Source organism: Homalodisca vitripennis, chromosome 5 (genome assembly GCF_021130785.1).
Source record: "Homalodisca vitripennis isolate AUS2020 chromosome 5, UT_GWSS_2.1, whole genome shotgun sequence".
In the NCBI taxonomy this organism is placed as follows: domain Eukaryota; kingdom Metazoa; phylum Arthropoda; class Insecta; order Hemiptera; family Cicadellidae; genus Homalodisca; species Homalodisca vitripennis.
This window is the reverse complement of record NC_060211.1, coordinates 81,755,272-81,781,221: the sequence shown is the minus strand read 5'-3', so window position 1 is coordinate 81,781,221 and position 25,950 is coordinate 81,755,272. Positions and strand designations below refer to the sequence as shown.

Below are 25,950 nucleotides of genomic sequence, written 5' to 3'. Positions count from 1 at the left end.
GTAACGAAACCAATAACATAACAGAGAGGCCGCAGTCATTATCGAAAGACGATCCTCTGATTAGCATAATACAACTGTAGACGTGCCCGAAGCGGTCTGATGATCGAGCGTCTAGGTCTCCAAGAGTTGTTACTAACAGACGCACACTTACCTTGGCGGAACCGACGCTGTACAAATAAGATCCAACAAATAAGGTGAATATACATTACAGAACATTTACGTCGTGTACTAGACGGGAACTGTTAGATAAATCACGCAGAGAATTCGTGGTATAATCTAATCTATTATGGCTTTTATAGTAGACTTAGCATCCGCTATAAACCCTTTACACTGTATAGAACTGCACACTTTTATTCCATTTCTGTTCACATAACGTGGAAAGTAAGCAAGGTTCATAACCATTCGACTATTTTATACCGAGCACAACGTAAATAAAACGTTATTCATGTACCTTTAGACCGTTTACGAGCGCCGCATCAGTTTTACTGTTGGATCGCACTGCGCGGCGGGTCGGGTCGGTGCTGCCGCTGATTCGCAGTGTGCTTCGTGCACCGCCGTGTCTAATTGCGGGTGAATCAGTGTCACGTGACCGGGTCAGAGGTTAAGGATGTGACCACCAGGCAGCGCCCGTGTCCGCGGAAGTCCTCTCCTCACTTCATTATTCATCCTGACACTGTAAGGTAATCTTCCTCGTGCGCGGGATGTAATGGCTTCTTCTTCCTAAGGAGTCTCATCAAAATAACGACGTCGTCAAATTTTATTTTGCACCATGGTGTTGCGTATCACGCCGAGCACTTTGGGCCAAGTACTTGATACATTTCGGTAGGACTTGATATATTTTGTCATTTGCATTGTAGTTCTGATTTGTATACTTAAAACCATGAAATAAATGGTAACATGAATGGTAATGGTAAATAAATAAAAACAACTCTCAGCAGGGAACGTGTTTATTAGAAAAACAATTCTTATACAAAAAATTAAAATTTTTACATACTAGCATTGCAATAAACAATTTCCAAAGGACAAATGTTTGTTAAGGAGTTTATATTATAACAATGTCCTTCCATGTGTCCTACAACCAGTTATTAACTACGACGTAAACTCACGATTACTCAATGCATACCACAACATATAAAAAGTTACTGCTTGTTAAGGTCTTCAAAAGATTTTGATTTATTTCTACAGTTTACAATGTGGAGCATAGTTGTAAATGGAGAGAACACCCGCTTAAAACAACCATAAAAATCCAAACTTCTTTCTGTGCAAATTCAGTATGTCGTCAATTTTTAAGATCCCAAACAAATTCTTGATGGGGCCAAAGTGTATAGAACACAATGCAACTATAAAGCCCCTAAATTACTCAGGTAGTAGAACAATAGTTACAAAGCGCTTAAAATTATATCCTCCAAGCTTCCAGGGTTTAGAAAGGACCTAACAATGCAAAAAGTGTATCGGGCGTAAGTGACAGGGCAGTAAAGTAGGAATAGTGCTACATAATGCTACTGAACTTTCACCGGCCACGTGAAGGTGTGAACTATGGGCAGCGGTTCCATTGTAGTTGGGTCATCTCGCCTCGCTTGCGCAAGGGACAAAAAGCCACCGAGACCATAATGAATATTGACATGCAGAACCGAATCTAACACGAACCTGTGCCGCAACGCGGTAGAGGTTACACAATGTGCAAACAGAGCATATATCGAGGTTACCGGTGTCGATCGATCGGCGTCGATCACTTGACACGGTGACACTACACGGTCGGTACCTGTAGGGATACCCCCTGTTGACATCTACATGTGCACTGATCTGCGAGCAGCCGCTTGTCGTACGTCTTTATAGTAAGTGCGTTCGCTCGTACTGTGTCTAGGTCGAATACTTTACGTGCGCCAATTACAATTTACTCTCGGACGCCGGAGTGCTACAGAGCCAAGCCTGCGCGACCGCGAGTGGCGGTGAAGTGTGCCGCAAACTACCAGCAACGAACTTTACTACAACACTTTGTACAGTGCTGTATGTTCTGTGCAATTGTTTTAGGAACAATAACATTATTCTTGTTTATTACTATTCTCATTTATTACTACTTGGACATTAAAACAATTGGGGTACAATCAAATCCAATCTTCTTCGAGTATTACCATTTAATTTTCAGTTACTAAAAGTTATTTTAACCTTACAAGATACTTTCTAAAGATTAAGCACTGATTGAAACAGTTTCTGAAGAGATCCTTCACTTCACGATCTTCACTGGTGCATTTCATTGGGTTTGTTACGTATTTTCTTATAATATTACTGAAACGAATAAACAGTATTTTACTCTGGTTTCTCAAGTTTTACTAAGAGATCATAAAGCTCAGGTCACCGAAGCAACTATAGTAGTGCAAATAGTAAATAATTGCGTACGTCAAATGACCAACCTGCAATCCTCATAAATCCCGAGGAATTAACGACAGCCGTAAAAGTGTCCCTCCTCGAATGCCAGTCATGCCTACCTTGGTAGTCTATAAGTTCCTTTCAGCCTCCCTCACAACAGCGGTATTGATCTACATTATAGTGAATTAATTCTTAGGGCGAGTTGGTTTTATTGTTATGGTTTGGTTACGAACACGAGCCTACCATTGCTGTCCCGTTGACAACCCCATACATATATTGGAGTGGTCGGACACAACCATAATCATGCCATGGAGTTTAGCATATCATAGTAACGCGAAGCATAAATCTTCTGAGAATTTTAGATGCAAGAGTCCTTAGGTTAGCTCTAAAACCGTTAGGTGGGTAGATAAACTAACGTGCCAGTACACTGTTTAGCAGCGTGTTATGTACATATGTTGGAGCATTGGTAGAGTCGTGAAATTTGATACGATTTTAATAAATATCATATTTTATTTCACAAGTTTTCAAAAATGACCTGGTATAACCGTTATGTTTTCTCAAGACCACCGCATCCTTTTATGAGGAAGCCTGATGAACCAGAATTGCAACTTTTTACTCCGTTTTTATTGAAGTATTACATTTTCTCCACCGCTGACGACTTTAAAGATTTCACTTTACCTTTTCGAGATCTGAGCGGTTTCTCCACAACGAGTACACGAGTGTTAAGGATGTCTTAATATTATCCCCCGTTCGCACTGACACAGGTCTGCTTACGAAAATATCAAGGACCTCTTCGAAAGCAGGGCGAGACGCCACCGCCAAGGTGAAGAGGGAAAGATGCAGTAATTTTCAATGTCAACAATTCATAACTGCGGCCGGCATTGTTATTATAATCGTGAACCGCCACCCACAGCTAGTGAATGGAAGGAGAATGAAAGAAGATATGGGCAGGGCAACATAAGTCAAGCCAAATCAAGGTCTCGGCTCGGCGTCCACCTTGGCGGATACCTGCAAATACCACGCGTCGTTATAATTAAATTTATGGCACTCTCGATTGGCATGCAACACCATTGTTCTAGTTGAATTAAGAACTTAGAGTAAGGGAAAACCAACGAAAGGGTTTCAGTAGATTTCTAAGTATTTTTTTCGAAATTAGATAATAACAAAACAAGTCATATTTCTATAACCCGCATCTAAATTCCTTTATAATCCAGATTTGGCATATATTTCACAAAAGTACCATGTAGACCTGCATTCAATGTCTTTAAAATGCTAAATTTGTATAACTAAATACACGCAATATGTGTCTTTTTAAGTTAGTATTTATCATCCAGTTAATTTATCATTTCCTGTAAAATACAAATATATAGTCAGGGCTGTTCGAAAGAATAGGTAAGATTGTTTAAGTGGCACACTACGCATAATATTTATTATGCTATTACGTTATCAAATGGTCATTCTATGATAGTAATTAGTAAGTTTTTACACGTAAGTTATACAGTTTAAATATTTTAAAAGCAAAATAGAGGGAAAATCGGATACTTTATGATAGCCATTTCTCTGGTATTTACTGATATATTTTGTATAAGTTAAGTTAATATTAAATTACATTAAAGTGTAAAACAACTTTTTAAAAGCTACAGATGTTTTTTGGAATGTAATTTCCGAATCAAATATATTCCAAGTTTTCAGAGTCCTTAATTGGTTTATAGTCAGTAATTTATTAACTGTACGTACAATACTGCTTACTTAATTGGTACTGAAGGTTAAAAAGCTACCATTTTTATCGATTTCGACCAATTGTCATTTATTTGAGGTCCATGTTCTCATTTGGACCTTTACGACTTCTTTTTGTCTTCCTATATCTAAATTGTATTTATAAATATATAAAAGAATATACTAGTTGAGTAAATATTCAGTATTCAACACATTCAACTATCATGGGGCTAACTAGATTTAGGAGAGGAAGTTGAAGAAGTTGAAGTTTGAACACTTCAATTAAGGTTGAAGGGTAGCTTATATGAGCTATGTTAATATGTTATAACTTTTCATTTTAAATTTGTGTATGTTGAAAATAAGCGTAAAATACAATTTTAAGTGGTTAATTAATGAATTTAAAGCTGACATTTCTGTCAAGTGGTTAATTTGATTAACTTTTAAGTATAATATCTTCTTTACTGGCTTTTGGAATGAATATGTTCATTAAATAATGTCTGCTGGTTACAATTTCAATTTTGAAAATATGTTTAACAACAATGAAGAGAAGATTACAATATTAATGATGATTATAGTTCGTGGTATAAATATAACTCCAAGGTTTTTAGATAAAAAATACCTAAAGTTCTATAGTTAAATTTTAATTACTTTTTCACGTAAAGCTCAAACTCTGTAAAAAATACTTTGTTGGAGTGAGAAGAAAACAATTTGATATTTCTGAGCGTGATGGCGAACGCAACGTTATGTTTCGATGTTATTGGTTTAGGCGTTAAAAACTCAATGAAGGTTTTTGTGAATCTCTAATTTTAAAGTACTCAGGAATTTGAATTTAAGTATACAAATTTTATTTAGAGCCAAACCTTAAAACCGGAATATAGTTTTACCCTTTACAATTACTGAAGCTGAGGCATAAATTAAGGAACTAGTTTGATTCGTAGTCTTCCTGAAAAAATTAAAGTCATCGTTTTAAATACCTGAACATGAGGGCACATACTAGATCTTGAAACGCTGCAACGTATCATGAAAACAATCTCCAAAATACAGTTATTCATCAAATCATCTATCGTTAGTAATGAGCTTTAAACAATGAGCATTTTACCGTTTTGGCAAAACACGCATCAACACATGAGATAATAGTTATGATTGAAGTAATTAGTAATGGAATAAGTGTTCAATGTTCGGAATGGTCATTAACTACGAGACCATAAACGAGCTTGTTAAATGGCCGATGATAAAGATAGCATCTCGTTAACAGTATGTACTTAACAAGCTTTGCGTGTGCACAATATCAGCTCGATGTGGGCGTTTCATTACTTGTCTTCCTCAGGACAATCGGTTTGGTGCAGTATCATCGTATTTCTTGGCTCTCCGCTTGGATGCCAAGTCTACCCACCTAGCACGATGATGTTGTGTACAGGTATATCCATATCGGTATTCCTTGTTTATCTCTATTTATCTTTTAGCATGAATGAAAAATAAATTAAAATAAAAACCCATTTATGCTTCAAAACTGTTTTTAAAAAAAGGTTTACTGATAACCAGGAAGTTGTGAAATATATATTTTGATCATAAATTTATTTATTTCGTAGTAAAACACAAATAGGCCACAATTTTTGTCTCATCTATTATCAAATAATATTAGCTTAACAGTACAATTTAAAGCAATGCGAAAACCTCACGCTTATTACCTTACTTTATTACCGGGTGAAGAGAAACAATGCTCACTGAATCGGCGAAAAGAATTCCAGACGTACTCGTACTCTGGACACGCCGAACACAATTTCAACATATGTTAGCACTTTGTGTCCAGTTAACCCTCTTTATCAAAGTCGGCCTTCGTCTCTTGGAGAGATGAGGGGTCTTGGCACACGTTTTTACCAAATAATTAACCACCATGTCGCATACTACACAATTAAAGAGGCGGTAGAGACAAAGGCGATGAGCAAGAAAGCGTTTCGGATTCTGGTGTCGCGGTTTTTGACGACCAGCATGCCTCGCGGTCCTTCCTCCAAAAAGGTCACTAAACGATTAAAAACTGGTCCAGCCAACCAAAAAGAGCTGCTCTTGTTTTTGGTAAATTGGAGGAGGAAAGTGGTCAGCCTTGCAGTCCTCTTCCATCCCGTCGCTCAGTCTTCTGCTCGAGTTAAATTTAGCCATCGTTGACGCCCATCTTCTCTTGACCAACCCTTTTCTATGGTTCTAATATTCGTCTTGCACCACTTCAATATGAATATTTAATATTTAATTATTGTTTAGTACTTACAGTGAAGTTCCTCTAATGTTTTGGATTTTGATGCTTTAAATCTTTGAATATGGCCATCCAATGGATATATTTGCTGAGGTTGTTGATTAATTCTCTTCATGAGACCGGTTTCCTATAATGTGCAGTTTCTGTGAACCATTGGCAAGTTTAATAGTCGATCCTATTAATTAGTTGATTCCCCATGACACAAGCTGTCCAACTGGTTTTCCGACGGGAAATAAACGGGATCGCCTCAACTGTTGCCTACCGACCCTAAAGGGACATGCTACTGATGGACGCATCTGTCCTCCCCTTAAAAGTGACCTCTGTCGGCCGCTGATTGGCTGATTGGACCGGGTGACCATCGTGGTGCTCGTGCTGAGGAACGAGTTTTTGTCCAAGAAGCGAGGTCGAACAGAATATCAGTAGTTGACTTATAACTCTATGCCCTTGGAATAATCGATCGTGACCACCGGTCCATACAATTCATTTCATAACGTCGGTCGCTGTGGCTTTTAATTGATCTTAGGTCGTCATCAACCACTCTTGACTGAGCCAAGGATAAACTGGTGTGACTTACATAAACTAGAACAATTCGTGCCACATGGGTGGTCAAGGCAAAACATAGAATGACTCCTTTATTATATCCTTGGGGAATAATCTCTACCGCAGGTGCTCACTACACCACAAATAATGTAACTGCTTTGTCGTGTGGTTTAATAAAATCAAGACCGTTAGATTATACCTATATCGGGTGGCAGCAATAAGATTCCCCCCTTCATAAACTTCCAACCTATCATAAACTGGCAAGTACTTGCGCTATAAAATGATGAGGCCAATGATATTTTTCAACAGAAGTACGCGTCTTGTAATTAACATTTCAAAAATTAAATGCATTTTTAACTGTTTTAAAAAATCACACATTTCATGTGTTGTGTAAGAGCATGCATTTCTAATTCATGTAAATTACATCACAGTTGAGTTGTCCTGACCTAATGCTACAATAGAGAAACATAATTATAAAGGTCTCGGAAAGTTACAATAGCCAAAAAGCGTATACTTTTGAGCCTTGCTGTTTACTTCCGCTCTAAGTTATTTCCACTCCCATAAGTTAACTTTGATTTGTTGTCCAGGTGAGAAAGTATATGTACATACGTAGGACTGAAACACTCTACGTATACGGCCTTTTTGTCAATGAACGGTCTAAGTGTATATAAATATACTCCGACCGTTCGAATCGAATACATTTCCAGTCTAAATGTATTTGCGGTATCACAGTTTAGTTTGCTTTAGATAAAAAAGAAGGTTTTTAATTCCCACTTCGAACAAAAAGCGCCTACTACCGACCGTTGTGGTCTACGTTTGGTCTAAAATAGGCTAATCGAATTTCAAGTGCCATAGTTGAATTTGCTTTCTTACAATGATGAAGAAAATACGTACGTATGACTAAAAGTTACTGAGATGAATAGAGGGATATATATATATATATATATATATCCCATATACATATTCCATATACGTATGGAATATATATATATGTATATATATATATATATATATATATATATATATATATATATATATATATATCTCCTTCTATTCATCTCAGTAACTTTTAGTCATACGTACGTATTTTCTTCATCATTGTAAGAAAGCAAATTCAACTATAAATATGTATATATATATATATATATATATATATATATATATATATATATACGTATTTATATATATATATATAAGGGATTTGTATAAGGGATAAATATAGAACCATTGAAACTAAGTTCATTTAACGTATCAAAATAATCGATTACAATCAGTTTTGCGTAATAGCATTCTTTCGTGCTCTGCCCATCCCCCGGATTTTCCTTAAGCCACTGTTCAGTTCGAGTGCCTTATGTGAGTTTAATAGTATTTCTCATACAAGTAAAAATTAGTTATTTCGTCTTTGCAACCTGGATTTACACTGCTGATCAAGCATTGCACATTTAATGTTTTATAAAATTTAAATATAAACCAATGTTTCTGTCTCTTTGGTGAACGTCAGTTGAAAGTGTTAACAGCTGTTTACTGTCAGTTTAATTTAGATTACAAAAAACTTCATGGAATGTGTTTTGGGCGTAAAACTATGTTTATTGCTGAGTGAGGTAGTTCAGTCTATACAAAACCTAAAAATTTTGAAAGCAAATTTTCATTTTGGAATATAATCTAGTAAAACATAACCACTTTTTCAATACCTAATTAAAACACTTTTAAGTGTATAGATTAGATTTAATGAGTGATGTGTAGTTTTTTATTAATTTTAGACGCTTCATACATCGTATGAGTAATAACGACAGAAAATAATAAACTCGTAAACTCAAAAACTACATTTTATTTGTTTTCATTTTGTAGTAGCATAAACGGTAATATTTGCATTTGTCTTATTTTAAAGAATAATAAAGGTGTTGATAATAAAAGTCTAAGTTAAGAAGATTACGCCAGTAAAGCTTTAGTTTGGTCAAAACGTATTAGAATTGTGGGCAGAATCCCACTGATAGCTTGAAGAGACCGCAGCACATCGCACCAGAGAGCCGTGTTAAACTGGACATTACCGCCCCACGAGGACATTACTGGAACTAGCATCCTTCCCGCGTCCTGCTGAGATAACTATCGTACAAGCTTCCCTCGCTTCAAACGACGTATATAATAAATCGAATTGTATAATGTTTTTATTGAGAATACGTATTTTTTCCATTGTTCACTCTCCAGTTGTGCAAAACAACCATGCACTTTTTTATGACTACGGCTACGTAGCATGCAGCTCCTGAAGTTCTGGTGGACATCTTGTTCATGATACTGAATATCGTATGACTGCCTCGGAGTAACCATATGGGGATTTATTTAAGAAAACGAGCCGAAACCGACCAAGAGTTCTTATGTGTCAATCAAGGTCAAGGGCCGAGAGATCGGTACGACAAGATGAAGATAGTCCTGGCTAAAATGTTTCCTCCGAGACGAGTGACAGCTTCAATGATTGGTTACATATCTTGGTTGGCCTTCACATTATTCAAAGCGTTCAATATGGACTATTCACTAACAACCTGAGTATCTGGATCATATCATATTGTGCATACCGTCGTCTGGTCTTCCTTATGAACGCGAAACCACTCCTATGCCACAATCTAATCAACATCAAACCAAGCAATAGCTACCTTGTATGATACAGTGAATTTGGGTTTTGGTGACATCACAAGAAAGTCAGGCACTGACATATGGCAACCAGATCAGCACTTGGGCTCCTGAGCTTTTCCTACTTCTTGTGACTTGTTTGTGAAGCTTCACTCTCCCTTTCAACCTTAAATTAGGAATGCGTAAAATAAAAAATCATAAGGTATAGGTTATGCTTTTGATACGATAAGGAGATAAGGAAATAGATTCAAGCTAAGGGGAGAGGGAGGTTTAAGACAACTCAGTTGATTGTAGAATTTTTACTTATACTGTCTTGAATAAATGTTTGAGACTAACAGAGGTTTTGTGGCATTATGTGCAAAAGTTTGTTGAATAATTACACTAATAACCTTTATTATTAAGTCTTTCACAATAAAACCATTGCTATTAAAAATAATATAAATATTGAAAGAGCCCTCAGACATCTCCATTCGTACCTGTCGCGATTAGTCTCTAACGATGAATTAATCAGTTCCTAAAACTACCAAATGATAGTTTAAACTCTTCTTATTCATGTTGTTCCGTCCAAAAAAAGAGGTGAATTTCTATAACTATGTCAATCCTTTATCAAAAAGCTTATCTGAGTCCTACTGTTATAACCTTTAGATCTCCTCGCTTCCCCGTAGTTTTTTCTTCTTCTCCTTCATGTGTTATTGTATTAAGTAATTTCCTTATTTCTACCAGTCTTTGTCTTAAGTTAGTACTAACAGTAAAGTTAACGTAATGGGCAACATTCTCTTCTCTTCGAATCATAACCAATAAAAATATCTATATGTCTATATCTATATAAACATCTCATTTCTACCACGATGTCCACTTTTAGTTCATTCTAAATTCCAAAATTAAATCCTAATAAATTAATCTAATATTTTTAAAGTCACTGACTAGGTCCAATCTCCATCATCTTTGCTCTATTCTGTGTATGACCATCAACACTCAATGCATTAGCCTTACTTGCTAATCTATACGTTACATAGTCATCGACTTTCTTGAAAGCACCATTGTGATATCACCTCCTACTCCTTATGACACTTGGTTTATTTACAATAAATTTAAGCTACACTATCTTTTCCTTTTTACACACTGCTTCGATTTACTATTTTTCTAACTACTGTTTAAATACATAAATTTAAATAATACTTCACATTTTGCATATTATTCTAATTTAGGTCTCCTCTCCTTTCTCTTTCAGAACATCACTCTACTACAGTGTAAAAGTTAATTATTTCAACGTGCAGAAGCTGAGTTGCCTACAATGGAGTAATACAAGAACAGAAGTGACCCAGTTGCCGCCGCCCCGCGCTGCCGCGTTAGCGAAACCTTCTAAAGGGCGAGCAGGAGGCAGTTAAGTGTAAACCCTTGTCGACCCGTGTAAAGGTCAGTAGCACTGTAGACGCTGTATTTAACGCGGTGGGCGCTGGTAATGAATATGGATGTGATTAGAGGCTCAGAAAGGTCAGAGATCCTCCACCTGGAGACATTGTTGTCAAGACTCCGATTATACCGTGGGTGGGGATCAAGAAGGGGGAGGGTCCACACTTCATTCAATTGAAATTCGTACTCTAAATTCGACGACCGACCTCTCGGCCGATGTAAACTGGTCCCTGAGCGACCGGACCCAGCTCTCTCCAGAATGAAACTGATATCGAATACATGTTTGATTTAATTATATTTCGTACTTTACGACCGGTGGTTGATTGCTACTTGTAAATGATACCGTGTTTTGGCGAACGCAGTATTTGATTGCTACCCCGCCACTCTTATAGAGACATGAGAATATTCATTAGTTTTAAAATGTGCCGTACAACGTAAATGGAGCGATGTTCCATTTAAGAAAGTATTCAATTTAGATTTCATTAACAGGAAACGAGTTTTATGAGATGAATGGAAGTATGGATTAGTACCCAGGTAATAGTGTCGATCTACACACAGCACGTAGCGTTAAGTTTATAAAATCAATTAGATTCATCAATAAATCATTATACAAATAAATAATATTACTCCAGATCAAACCCATACCAAATTGTATTTTTTTTTATTAAATGAATTTCATTATTTTGTGGATTTACAAAAAACAATTTGCAGAAAGTTCGTTGTATTAAAAACGGGAAATATACCATATACACTAAAACCGTTAAAAGTAATTACAATCCCCATAACTTACGACTCCTTGAACTCAAAGAAAAGCTAGTGTACTAAATATTGTATTATCAGAAGTAGAAGGGAATTTGCAATAGGAGAATAGGTCGATCGGAACGGAAACAACCCGATAACAATTGAATAACAGTGCAAACACAGGTTTAAATAATCTGCGAAAGGACACCACGCCGGTCGGCAGAAATGCAATGCAGATTCCGCCGCAAACAAAGGGCACCGGTAAGATTATTTGTAGAGTTTGTAATTCAGATCGGATGGAAATGGGTGGAAGGACAATGGGAAAGGGTTGTGAAACTAGGTCACACGGTGTAATTAATACGGTGTAGGTGCGTACGTGGACGTGTGGGTTGCATAACAGGCTGTCTCCTGGGCTATCTGATGAGTCGTCAGGCATATTTGGTTGCGAATTGGAAATACGCGAAGTAATCTAGGTCTACTTGTACGTGTTTGACATGACTAGATTTGGTTGAATACAATGAATACAAAATAGTACAAATTATTTTTTATGTCAGCCACTTCTCTAGATTTATAACGATAGCGCGAATCATCCAGTAATTAATTATGAGGTGACTTTGAACTGTGCAGTGTTTCACTGTTTATTGATATGTTAAACGTGAGAAATCAGACGCTAAATCATAACAAAAAATTTAGTCTCGATATTTCTTTCCACGAATTGTACTTTGTAAAGCCGTACATACTTAGAAATAATAAATAAATATAATAAATTAAATTAAATGAAAATTAATATAATATACTTATATTAATATGACCACCATATATATAGCCATACCGTATTCATAATGATAATTATTTAATATTATATTATTATATAATATGATGATAAATATTATATTAATTTCTCCACGTTGTTTAAATGTAATTGTTTCTTAAATTTTTATTCTTATGATAATAGTTAATTTATTTTTAAATTTTACGTTGTTATAAGAAAGGGCCATGCGGCCGTAACTTTGCCTGTATAAATAACGAATTTTTCAATTCATTTTTCATTTATACTTTTTTTAAAGAGGGCCCATCCCCTTTTAAGCCTTATTCTGTCCGTCCTCATGTGCCACTAGCCTGTGCGAGGATGTTATCAAACAGAATAAAGGGGAGTGTCAATAATACAGTACAAGGTCGAAGGTACTGATAAAAAGTCCTTCGGTCACAGACATTATTTGCTATCTCTAACTCACTAGACACTCCCAATACTTTATTTCGGCGGGGATACTTCATTTCCCGCATTTTCCTAACGTTGCAAAATGGAATCATATTAATACATATGAAAATCACTGTGGTTGTTTTAAATTGCAAAATGTCTTCGAGACAAAAATTAGGTATGGAGATAAGCAGTTTACTGGGTTAGTTATATTTGTTAAGGTTTTATACAGAGTGTTTGAAAAGTTAATACCCAATTTTGTTTCAGCTTTATACAATTAATCAAAAATGAACTAACACGGCGATGTCAGAAGATGCATAAACAGCCGTTTTGAAAACAAATGGATAGACAGAGGTGGACCCTTTGAAAACCTCGAAAACAGAGTGTGGGAGAAGTTAACAAACATTCCAGCATACATCCTGCAAGCCTCAATGGCAGATGTACGATGGTGGTTGGAAAAATGTGTTGACACCGGAGTATGTGGTGAACTGTAGTTGAATAATTAATAGAGAAGACACATTATGAATTAAGCTTTCTTTTTATGTCAGTCACACTTTTCACCATAAAAGTAAATGCTTTATTTAAAATATAAGTCGGGTATTGATTAATCAAAAACCCCGTGGATAATTTTACATTTTGTAAAAATTATATAACTAAAAAGATTTTGCTAAGTTTTTTATTTTAATTTAAATTAGAATTTTAATAACATATATTCTTTTTTCTAAAATGTTTTTCTATTCATTAGCTATTAAAATTTTGTTTCGTATAGAAATTAAATTTCTAAAGCATTGTTATACAACATTAACAAACTATGACCTACTTATTTTTACAATTTATGTGAAGCTATAAGTTGGTGCAAATTAACGGTTACGTACTTCAAACTTTAAAGTACTTAAAATTTAAAAGAAAACTCGCAAAATTAATCAAATGCACATGGGATTTCACTTTAGTGTACAATTTTGATCGGTTGTCTTTATATTAAAACTTTGAAATACCGAAGAATCTTTGGAGTGGTTCGGATTTTGCATTAAGTTAATTTACGAATATTTTGTAGCTGTCTCTTTTTAGTACCAGCTTGTGAGTGGAAGTGCTAAAACATGATTTAGAGGACACACACCTCCTTTCGGGAAATACCACAACTATAATTTCGTACTTCAAAAAGTAATCCATAATATACTAAAATCACTCAATTTTAGTTCCTTGGTGTCCACCAATTCAAAAGAGGTAGTGAAGGGCGATATTTTATTTACCCTTGGTTACAGAATCATAACACAATCCATCTCCAAAATCACACACTTTGTGGGCGTGGGCAGCTAATTTACGAGCGGCAATTGGTGGCAACCCCACGTTTACCTCCCGCTCTCGGCTAGAGAGGGGAATGTGAGAGTACATATCTGTCTGCTGGATGATTATGACATTACCGGTCATCGTTGCGCGTAAAGTGGGGGATAATTACGGGCAGTGCGCACATTAAGGCAATAATAGGGTCGTATTGTCCTGTGCGCATAGCTCGTAACCTAGGTACCATACTAGTAGATTGGCTGAGAATGTGACTACTACGCGAGCATAACAGTCAGAACTGTCTTCAAGTAACTCCTCCTGAGCGTCTACGCGCCTTACTGCAATATTCTGCAACTGCTAAGATAGTAATGCACATACAAGTTCACAATCTTCTACTTCACGTGAAAACTAGCAACAAATCAAATACGACTGTTGTACTGAAAGACAATGCTGATAGGTTATTTTTAAATTCCTTCGAAAATAATACGTGAATTATAACTTAGCCCACCTATTGATATCTTTAATAAAATATTTGTTTTTAAGCTAGTATCCCAATATTAACGGATTTCTCTAATTTAATATTTAGGACTAAAATAATATTTTTTATCAGAAAAATAGAAGACAGTTTAAATAATCCCTATCGAAATACATGGGTTACCTTAACAAATTTATCAAGATTTCTTATAGTAATACCACATTTATTTTTAAGCACAATCTTCGGAAAACAAATTAATGTTTTCGGCAAAGTTTATTATTATTATAAAAGGTGAATCATTAGCATGACTCGATGATGTGGATAATTTCATATAATTCAAATATCTTATTTTACTTGCCGGGTAGGCAGTAGGGATCAGTAGACAATGGATTATTACATTGACTTTAAGTTATCCAAATAACTTCATACATCAAAGGCTGTACACTATTATTATTCGTAGAGTAATAGAATGAAACTGGTAAAGAATGTTATAATAAAACTAATATTTCCATGACTGTAAAAAATATAAGTAATGATGATGTACACCCTTTGATGAACCTTATAGGTAATCAGATCACTAAGAGGCAATGTAATAATCCCTAAAATAGGTCCTGATAATTATAAAAAGTATATTCGATTAAGAATAATTTCAGATACCAAGAACAATGCTTCCTTGTTCAACGAAGATATTCTGGCACCAACATTCTAAAGACACTGTGGGAATCCCATAGCTTGTGGCATTACTTACATTATGCTCAAGAAAACTTATATATTTGTATCGAAAATCAGTATTATAACGCAAAGTTGGTTTGGATTGTGAATATGAATGTCGGTTACATATGTCTCAGGAACGCTAAGGAATACATGATGAGGTTCTCGATGTTCCTTAAAGAGAACATTAAGCAGTGAAAAATATCGGGGTAAGTTTAACAAGTCATGTAAACTGCAGGTGACAACTAGTGTACAACAAAGGGAAACAATACTTTGTAATCCATCTTGTGGGATAATTAAGTATCTCAATGATAAAACTGATGCAATTAAATATAAATCTGACGTTGATATAACACTTATATAAAATAAAGCTGTATAAATTAAGCATGAAAACTTTTTAGAAATAACGCTTTCTAACAATAAGATGTCAAATAATTTAAATAGTTCAAGATATAAAATTAAATGTGGAAGTTGATAAATTATGGGACTGAAAAGGATAAATTTAATATAAAAATGACAGCAACATTTAACCGCAAGAATGTGGTATTCTACATTCATCCCGGTTAAAAACTACATTTAACTCATTCAAGGATTTAAGCTGCTATATAATACACGAAAGTAAATTGTAATTAAAAATTAGTAGAATTCAAAATTCCCGTATAAACGTAGGTATAAACTGTCTTTATAGTTAAAATTAACAATTATAAACCAAAAACATTGCTGCCACATTCCTTCCTTCACCTTGGTATCCATTTACTTATACTAATATGATGCATACTATGATACATGATATGATGATATACTAAGATAATTTATTAAATATTACGGATAAGTTGGTCCTAGAGAGTCCCAGGAGAAAGATTGACGAAGCTGGGAGTCGGATAGTTAAGCTATTAGCTAGATCACTCCAGAAAAAAATTTTGTAGATAAAACCTTGGGTGATAAGTGAAGTATTGAGAAGCATGAGTGGTAAGTTGATTTAAATACTTGGAACTCATTGAATGTTAACTTTCGTGTCCCTCTATGTTATAACATAACATTTATTAATCTTCGTCAAAACATTATGTTCATCTTCTATAACGGTACTGATTTTCTATTATAGTAACTTGATCATATTAATTAATGCATTCAGGCTGTGGATGATTTAATTCATCTATTTCTAATGGAATTGTGGAATATCAATGCGGATATTTTATCTGCAGTACAATTAGCTTGAAACTCGGTAACTACTGGAAAAACCCCCAGACTTTATATCTAACTAGCGATTAACAAGCGTCTGCGAAAGAAAGAGTTGATGGATTAGTCAAGAACATTCCATAAATTTGAAATCTTTGACTTTAGCTGACCGTCCTCTGCTGGACTTCATATCAAGAAGGCGAAACGTGCTTTCTTCGTGACAAACAAGCGTCTGCGAAAGAAAGAGTTGATTGATTAGTCAAGAACATTCCATAAATTTGAAATCTTTGACTTTAGCTGACCGTCCTCTGCAGAATCGAGTTTAAACATGTTATATAACGGCATTTCACAATCATTTCTGGCTAAGACAATACAAGAAAGTAGCCTAATGTCAGTCAGTGGGCCGGATCAGCAAGGCTAATCGAGATCAGCGATTCTGACGAAAATGAAAGTGTTTTTTATTCAGTTTTAACCTAGAAAGTGATATTTGCATTGAATGTGGCTGAAGAGGCCATTGTAACCGTCGCGTCCCGTCGTTATGTCGCGGGCCATCTTTCAATGCTAGAGCTGTCCTCAACTTCTTTATTTGTTCTTTTATATACGTGTGTGATTTTGAATTTTTTTAATACACAGGCAAACACAAATCTTAAGAGCATATCATGATATAACGTTAGTGATTGTGGCACAAATGCTTTGCCCTAAAGAAATGTGATAATTACTATAGGAGGAAGGAAATAATAAAGAACTATCATAAGTATTTTGCTTACTTAATTCTACTTGAAACGAAGGGAACGATTAGAAATGTTATGTCATTTATTATTTAAATAATACATATTGAATAAATTATTGTTGTTATTATAGGAAATGAAAAATAATGAATGAAAGTAAATTGAGTAAAATGTTCTCAACTAGATAGACAACTTTGCTGCCAGGTAATTTCTAGCTGCCCCTTCCAACAGTAAATGCTATTCCCGCAGTACGGTGGAAATGCCGAGTCTGTGCCGTTATGAATGCGAGAATATTTAACGTACAAATAGGATCAAATGTGCATCTGTATTTTTACAAAAATAGACATTCAAGTCTTCGTGGCCATCCTTCAATGAATAATATACTTGAATTTAAACCTATTATGTAAATTTAATTACTAAACTGCAAGAATGAGTAACTCCTGTTCTTACTTACCCTATTTACAATATTGTGATAATTATATAAATTATTTAACCTTTCTCAAGTACTAAAATAATAATATAGCATTAGATATGTAAATAAGCCTATGTTCCTTTCATAAAACTACTGCGGCCAAACCTAACGGGACTCTACTTTGTTTCTATGTTTGATAATAGTTATGAATGCTAAAATAAATGATAATGACAGCAATTATTTAGCGATGTCCTTATTACAATGATACATTTTATTGTGAGAACATTTACTGATATTAAAGGTAAACTTCCACGAGATTGTTTTGTGTATTATGTCAATATAGTCGAAAAGACACTACGCGTTTCACACATTATTTCTATTGCTATCTATTGTATATGAATTAAATGATGAATACTACATTCCATTTAGTTAAGCAAATTTCTCATTGTGTTCATATATCTCAATTACAACGTTATCTATCTTTGGTATAGATTCTTAATCTTATTTATAGGGCAGAGATGAATGTTCTACAAAGTTATTACATTGAGCTCTGTTGTATTAATGGTAGCAAAAAGGGAGTAGAGGTTCTACAGTAAAAGCGTCAATTGTTACATAATTGTAACAAATAATTTAACTGTTAGAGAATGTATACTTCCGAATACCGAAGTGTTAGCTGCTCTAATTTTAGAATCATATGCAGAGTTGCTTTTAAGGTATTAGCGGGTGTGGCCCACCAATTAAAAGAAGGCGATAAAATAGCTGATAAGATTAAGTTAAGATGCTTGCCCGGGTGAAATTAGCCGTACCTATCACCATAAAGTGTAAGCGACACGAGCCAAAAGATGTTTATGGATCTCCGAATTCACCGCCAGTCATAAACGGGGCAAGCTATTTACGACGGGAAAGTTGATAGTCTGACTTTAAACATTATCGCAATGTCGCCGCGCCGCTGCCACCACATGCAGAGGGATGTTACAGTTTAGGTATACAGTATCACACCGCGTGATCTCCGCAATACTTTGATACGTTTAATACCTGATAATAAATGTTCACATAATGAGTAGCAAACGCTAATTAAAAACGATAATTTTTGTCTCTTCTATTGTAATACATTTCTTGCTATCTCTACTGTCATATAAAATTCTAATGGTGTCTGTCTGTGTGTTTTTGAGTGACTTTTTTACTCAATCACGTCATTTTACTGGACCTATTGTAGTAAAATTTTGTCAAGACATTATATGGTGCCTGATTAATACAAAGACTTATTCTTATTTTAAAAATCTCTCCGAGCATAACAGAAAAAATACTATTTAAAGAAAAGTATGTTAAATGTAATTAACTGTTCTTTGCAAACATTGTTTTGTACATAATTCTACTGGACCGATTATACTAAAATGTTGTAAAGACATTCTTATGGTACCTGATTAACATAAAGGCTTATTCTTATTTTAAAAATCTTTCCGAGCATAACAGAAAAAAATTATATTTAAAGAAAAGTAATATGTTAAATATAATTAACCTTTTTGTGTAAACATTGTCTTATGGCATTACAACTAATTATTAATTAATTTAACGACTATTTTCAGTTTTTTATATTTATTGCATCCGCTTTTGAGCACAGAGTAAGAAAATGTTTAGATAATAAAATTAAACGTTTTAGTAAAAATAATATACGTTAACCGTACATTCCTTGTTTAAAGTCATTGACGAAGGAAATTTTGAAAGTATAACTGTTATCCTTTTAACCGTAACTTATTACAAATATTATATAAAAAATAATTGGTCAGTACTGTAATGAAAATATCAAAGACAAAGTCACTATTTATTTTTACTATAAGTTTAAAGACTGTTATAAAACTTATCTTAGTTGTCTTTTCGCAGAACGTAGGATTCTCAGAACTGCCTATTTAGTTTTATGTATATTTTCTTGATCAGGGAAACACGGCAAAATCAACTGTGGTACAAAAACTACAAAGCGCGTAATAAATTAAAAGGGCACTGAATACTTTTTAACATATTTTCTTGATCGTAGCAATAACGCAAACTCAACATTGGCGAAATATAATTCACTCCAACCAGAAGTGCTCACACGTGCAATGCCTACAAAAATTGCGCGCGAGGCCATGGATAACTACTACATTTAAATACTTTACGGACTATTTAATTGGACGTTGATTTTGCAAAATATAATGATGAATAATGGTTCTCAATAACACTGTTAAATGTAAAAGTTTCATTCTCCTCTTTCTTTTTTTTGTAAATGTAACCCTTAATTATTTATTATGTGTAATATTTATTGCAACATAAAGTAAACCGAGATTACAGAATTTCATTTTACAATGTTTGCTTGCGTTTTGTCCTCTTTAATAGCTTTGCGGGACATATTTTTACGCTATAAATTCACGTTTAATTCAGTTTATTAGCTTTGCGGGACATACTTCTAAGCTATAAATTAACGTTTTATTCCGTTCATTAGTTTCGCGGGTCATAACTTCTATGTTATAAATTCACTTTTTATTCCCGAGTTGGCTTATGCCCAGTGAAGGCAATGAAGTGATTCCTCGTTGTGCACGCAATAAAACAAAGCACAAAACTCATCTTACATAACCCGGTATTATTTATTTATTTAAATTTATTCTAGTCTTTCCGGTTCGCAAGCGCTATTTCCTACTGCCAAAGTTGCGTTCTGATGTCAGGAATATTTGCTTAGCTCACAGATATTATTAGTGTTTAAAAACATGAACATCTTAACATTTTAGTAATGTTTGTTAGTACTTCAGGATAATTATTTTAAAATATTGAACCACTGGAGAAATTGAAACTCAACTGTAATATATAATAATTTTTATTTTTATAGTTAAGTTTAAAAGAACTCGTGTGATTGATTTAGCTTCCAGTTCTTTTACTAAACCTAACGCTAATACATTAAAATTGAAAGGTTACAATTATATTTTCCAAAATAAGTTTACAACAAACGTAATATTATGAGTCCAGTTAACGGATACTAATAATTTATTCTTCTAAAATCGGTTTTATAGAATTACCATTTTATTTCATTCATTGCAGATGTAGGATCTAATACATAGATTTGTTACATTATAGAAAGTTTATTCATATAAATTGAAAATCAAATATTATAGCAAACATGGAAGTGTACAAATGTAGATAAAATCAAAATAAAAATGATTCAATAACTACCTATTAGTAATGTTTCATGGATAAACAAATCATTAAGCTACAATTACAAGAGAAAGTATAATCAACTTAAACTTCAAATAATTCGTAAACGTGTTGCCGTCCGCTAAGCGCCCGAATAAAGAGTAAAACAATTCGGTAGATCTATCAATGTGTAGCAATAACTTAATTTAAGTTTAATTGTAAAGAATTAAATGTTGTAATATTTATGTTTTATTCTTGGATTTAGTAATCTCAGTATTAAATTAATGTTATAGAGGACTCAGGGTTTGTGTAAGGAAATAAATGGAATTTGTTGAACAGTTTTATTTTTATTTCATTTTATTAATAAGTCAACATTGGTTCTTACCCAATTGATTGTTTTTGTTAGTGAACTGTGTATTTAATCATAAATTATTGAAAAATTAAAAAATTTAGGAATTGCGTACCCCGATTATTTATGACCTAATTATAGTTCACGTGTTTTAATATTTTAACATTTAAATTTTGTTTTATAACGTCCCATCATACATTTTTTAATCATCCTATATAAATTTAAGTTGTTGTGATAGGACATTGCTATAAAATACAATGTGCAATGCAAAATTGTACGTCTTGGAATAATATTTTTTATTTGAAATGTGAAGTAGAATTGCATTGCAGAGTATCGTTTTAAATTTTTTCTGGTCTTTACATTTTTATATTAAATATTATACATATTGCTCTTAAAACCTTTTCGTAAAATAATATAAGCATTTCACATTTATTTACAAAAGATGACTTTTGTATAAACTTTTAAGACCATTTAATCAGCGTTTTAATTATAATCTGTAAACTGTGAGATGCGCTCCAAAATTCAAGTTTAATAAAGTGACAGCATAGATAGTTACGTTTTGTTACGTTTTAGTAATATAGGTGAAACACATGATTCCCGTTTATCTATAAATAAACAATTTTCCATTTTTGCGAAAACTCTATCGAGTATTTCATCGACATATTTCTATATGATATGTGTTACTGTAAGGAGCGCTTAGAATATATTGATTTACTTTAAAGTTTAATTAAAAACATATTCGAGTTCGTTACGGTGTATTTATTGCAACAATCACTATTGGTATATTTAAAGATTAGAGCATAACTCTATTTATTTTAAAAAATTGTATCACACATTACATTTAAATAATACATTTTAATGTTTATGTTATAATCTGAGTTCAAACTGTTGAGAAGAGTCTGGTATCGATGTGAAATAAAAAACTTAGAACGCACAACGCGCGAAGTTTGATATTGTATGTATTTTATACTTTTTTATTCTTTATTTGTCTATTATTAGCCCTTTTTAACATATAATAGCTTTGCTTTATTATTTGTCATATTAGGGAAAATTATATTACTGTTTTATCAGCAGTAGACGTATTGAAATTTTATCTGGTACAATATTATTAGGATACTTTATTTTTAAATCATGACATTATTGTACTACTTATGAAAAAAATATCCTTCATTGAACCAAAATAATTTTTATCTATATGACTTTTTTATCTATTATTATGTGTATATGCTTATCATTATATTTTGTCAAAACGTTTATGTTCTTTTGGTTATAAATTGTATTTCTGATAAAACCTTACTTATGTAAATTTATTTTAATTTCCTAATATATAAAGAGAGGATAAGTGTAATTGTAGTAGCCAAATTTTCTTCTACTGAAAAAGAATTTAACTGTTATTGAAAATCACAAATATTGTGTACTTGTAGAAAATTTCACAGCATAACCAATCTACAAAGTTAGAATTTTAAAAATCGAGATTAAAAACAACAAAATTAAATTTTTGATACGTTATCAGCAAGTAAGGTCTGGGTAAAGTACTCACCTGGGAGGAGGTGGCTAACAAATGTCACTGCACTTCGCACTGGTACCTAGTTCCATTTGGCACTTCACTGAGATTATACACCGCACAGTTCCTAGCTTGCGTTCTCCACATGCCCTAGCTCACTACTGAACCCGGGAACCTTCCCTCTCCAAGCTCCCACTTTTACTCTTTAATCCGATTCAGTTTTTTATTTCTTCTTCTTCTTTTCTTGACCAAGTGAACCCGGTTCCCCTCTCCTAGTGTCCCAAATAGGCATATTGTCCTCACCCCACCCCATGTTTACCGTCGGCAAGTACCGTTAGTGCCGCCCCTCCTCCCACCCCCTTCCACACTTTTCCTTTCCTGCCGATGCAGCGCCGGGTCGGGCACACGACACGAGCGGTCCAGGTCGCAGAATGAGCCCGGTCGTATCGTCGGCTGGACGATTTAGAAGGGGAAAACTGAGTTTTTTCTTGAGGTAGGGACAGCGGGCTCCCCTCCCCCTCCCCACCACGGATCGCGGGCAGTACTGCCCTAGTTCTGTCACGCCGCTTCGCTCGTGCCTCTCTCTTCTCTCTCTCTCTTCTTTCGTCATCTCCAGTCATCTCGGGTACAATAGAGAAGGACGGAGGAAGATTGGCCGGCTATAGGTGGAGCCCTGCGATGAAATGGAAAGTGGGAGGGGGGAAGGTGCTGCGGACTCCGCAGTCGAGTGCGGGCGGTCGGACGGTCCGGGCACCCTCTGGCACAGGTCCCGGCCGCCGCACGCTCGCAGACTCGCCTACCACATCGAGGTTTGACAAAACTATTTATATAATACTTTCCATAAAATACTTCTGTCAAAATAAATCATTTTATCCTTCACTTCTTCCTTATTTGTAAGCTATTTCATTATTATTTCTAACACGACTCTCTCTCTCTATTCTCCAGTGCAATTTCCTTTACCAATTAAAATAATTTAATGCAAACTATTTCCTTATTCAATGAAATTTTAACACAAAGATAATTTTAGGATTCTACCAAGAACGTTATTTTCGAATTTAAAACTAAACTAGTTTATAAGTCTTTACAAAATCAAATCTCCTTCTAATATTAATTCTTTTTAAATTCAATGTGAATTAAATACAAAACCTGATTAAAAACCGTAATTGTACCAGAGTTGTTTTCATCTTCGTTTAAGATTCTCTTCCTATGAAAGTAGTACAAACTGAACAAATTACAGGTTCACTACTGTAAAACATATTCGCGAAAGGTTATGTGATAATAAAATAATGATATTATACACACTCATTCAGCAGTAACAAGTAAAAACTGTTTTGATCAAATGTTACTATTCATAACTTAACTATTTCTATGTATTTAAATGTCCACCAAATCGGGTATACTAAAGACATAGACTTCTTACTTTCAGAACTTTAAATAGTTGAAAATTATAATGCTTGTATATACTTTCGAAAGATAAGTTCTGTTTTGTTTGTGAACTTTTACAAACAATCTTTACTATGAATAGTAAAGTTTTGTATTAGGCTAGGCTAAAGAAATATTTGTGTATATAATAACTTATTCGAATTTGCTGATTTTAATAAGAATATTTTTTGAAACAGTCTAAAAACAAATTTATTATGCTGATCTAGTGTAACAAATTGTAATCAGTAGGAAATGTTTTTCGTATTCTTCTTCTCATAACAATATATTTACGTGTATATGCAACGTGTTTTTGCCTTGCAATACACAACTCAAACTTCCAATTTAAAGATCAAAATACATTATTATAAACCTATTTAATTTATCTATATGTTACACTTTTTACGCACCTTAGCCTATTGAATTGGATTATACAAAACGATTTGCAATAAATCACTTACAAAGTTAATCTATTATAATAAGTTTAATGTAAGTTCACTGTTGTATACCTAACGAATTTAATAGGTAAACAGTCAACTATGTTTTCATTTTTGAACTCTACTAACTTTATTTTATTGTAACGCTTACGCAAGTAAGACTGTTTCAATATTTCATAATTTGACAGCGTAAAGATAAAAACACTATTCTTTTGCACTTGCTAAAGAAAGTTTTTTTTTCTTACCGCTCATTCCAAAAAATGTTTTCCATAAACGGTCCAGCTCTGTTTTTATTTCAATGAATTACTTCCTTGTACTGCATTACCCACACTTATAAAAACAACAACTGTTTTATTTTATATAGTTATGTTTTAATTTATATCTATAAATAATTATTGATGAGAAGGCATTTAAGAGATATATATCTTGTAATAGATGTTCCTTGACTTGTCATAGATTAATGCCATTTAGTATTTCATTTATAGTTATCTCGCTTGCATCTAATCATAAAATGAGAGATTAAATTACTATCTTTTAACCGGAAAAAGTTCTTTATTTATGTAATGACAAGTAATAAAAGTAGAGAGGTCTTAATAGTCCTAACTTCACCTGTAATAAAGACATTTTTCATTTAATTAAACAAAAAGTAATAAGCTTTTGATTTAACAGATTTAGTCTAATCTGCAGGTCTAGTTGAAACATTTTAGAAATGGAAGAAAATTCCACTTTTGTTTAAGAGTGATTGTTGTGTTACAATGATAAAATGTTTTATTTAAATTTGGAAATAAATAAATTGTAATGATTAATGTTATTTTATTATGTATTACTTACTTGATTTAGAGTAAATTAAAATTTAGGTAGACCATGTGAAACTAACTTTGCCGGTTTAAATACAAATTTCACTGTTTAAAATTTAAAAATGAAGTTTGAGTTGTAATAAGGAAGTAAACAGACTTCAGTGTTAAATTTCTCTTGTCAGATGTTTTTTAATATTTGTAGGAAATATTAGAGAAACGATATTTAGTAAAACGTTGGTCAGTTTTATTATAAATGACAAGTGACAAGAAACAAACTAAAAGTTATAATATTTATAAAACAATATTTGTTACATCGTATTGTTTGGCTGTATTAGCATAAGTGTTAAATTATAAGATTGCAATAAAGAAGTATTGTTTGATTAGAGATTTGACGTACATACAGCTTAGGGAAATAGAGAAAGACCCGTATGAACCGTATAGGATATTACTGTTGGCAATCTAAACAGTTGATGATTAGTTTCTTCGGGAAGTAAACTTGTCTGAATCACACCACTTAATTAGAACAAACACGGCATCCTATTTGTTTAGCCAGCTTCGTTCCGGAACTTCAATGGGTCTATACATCAAAAGTATAGGAACTTCTTAGAACAGCCTTAAAAGGAACTTCATCAAGGATTGCGGATCAGATTGCAG

At 33.7% G+C, this 25,950-nt stretch overlaps 1 protein-coding gene across 1 annotated transcript in view; it reads right to left on the bottom strand.

Moving 5' to 3' along the window:
* LOC124362442 (histone-lysine N-methyltransferase PRDM16-like) overlaps positions 1-22,997 on the bottom strand; it is a 93,472-nt gene extending 70,475 nt beyond the window's left edge. Inside the window, exon 1 of the mRNA XM_046816951.1 lies at positions 22,680-22,997. The gene's annotated coding sequence lies outside the window, so the exon portion shown is untranslated. The remainder of the gene's footprint in view (positions 1-22,679) is intronic.
* Positions 22,998-25,950: the final 2,953 nt, after the last annotated feature.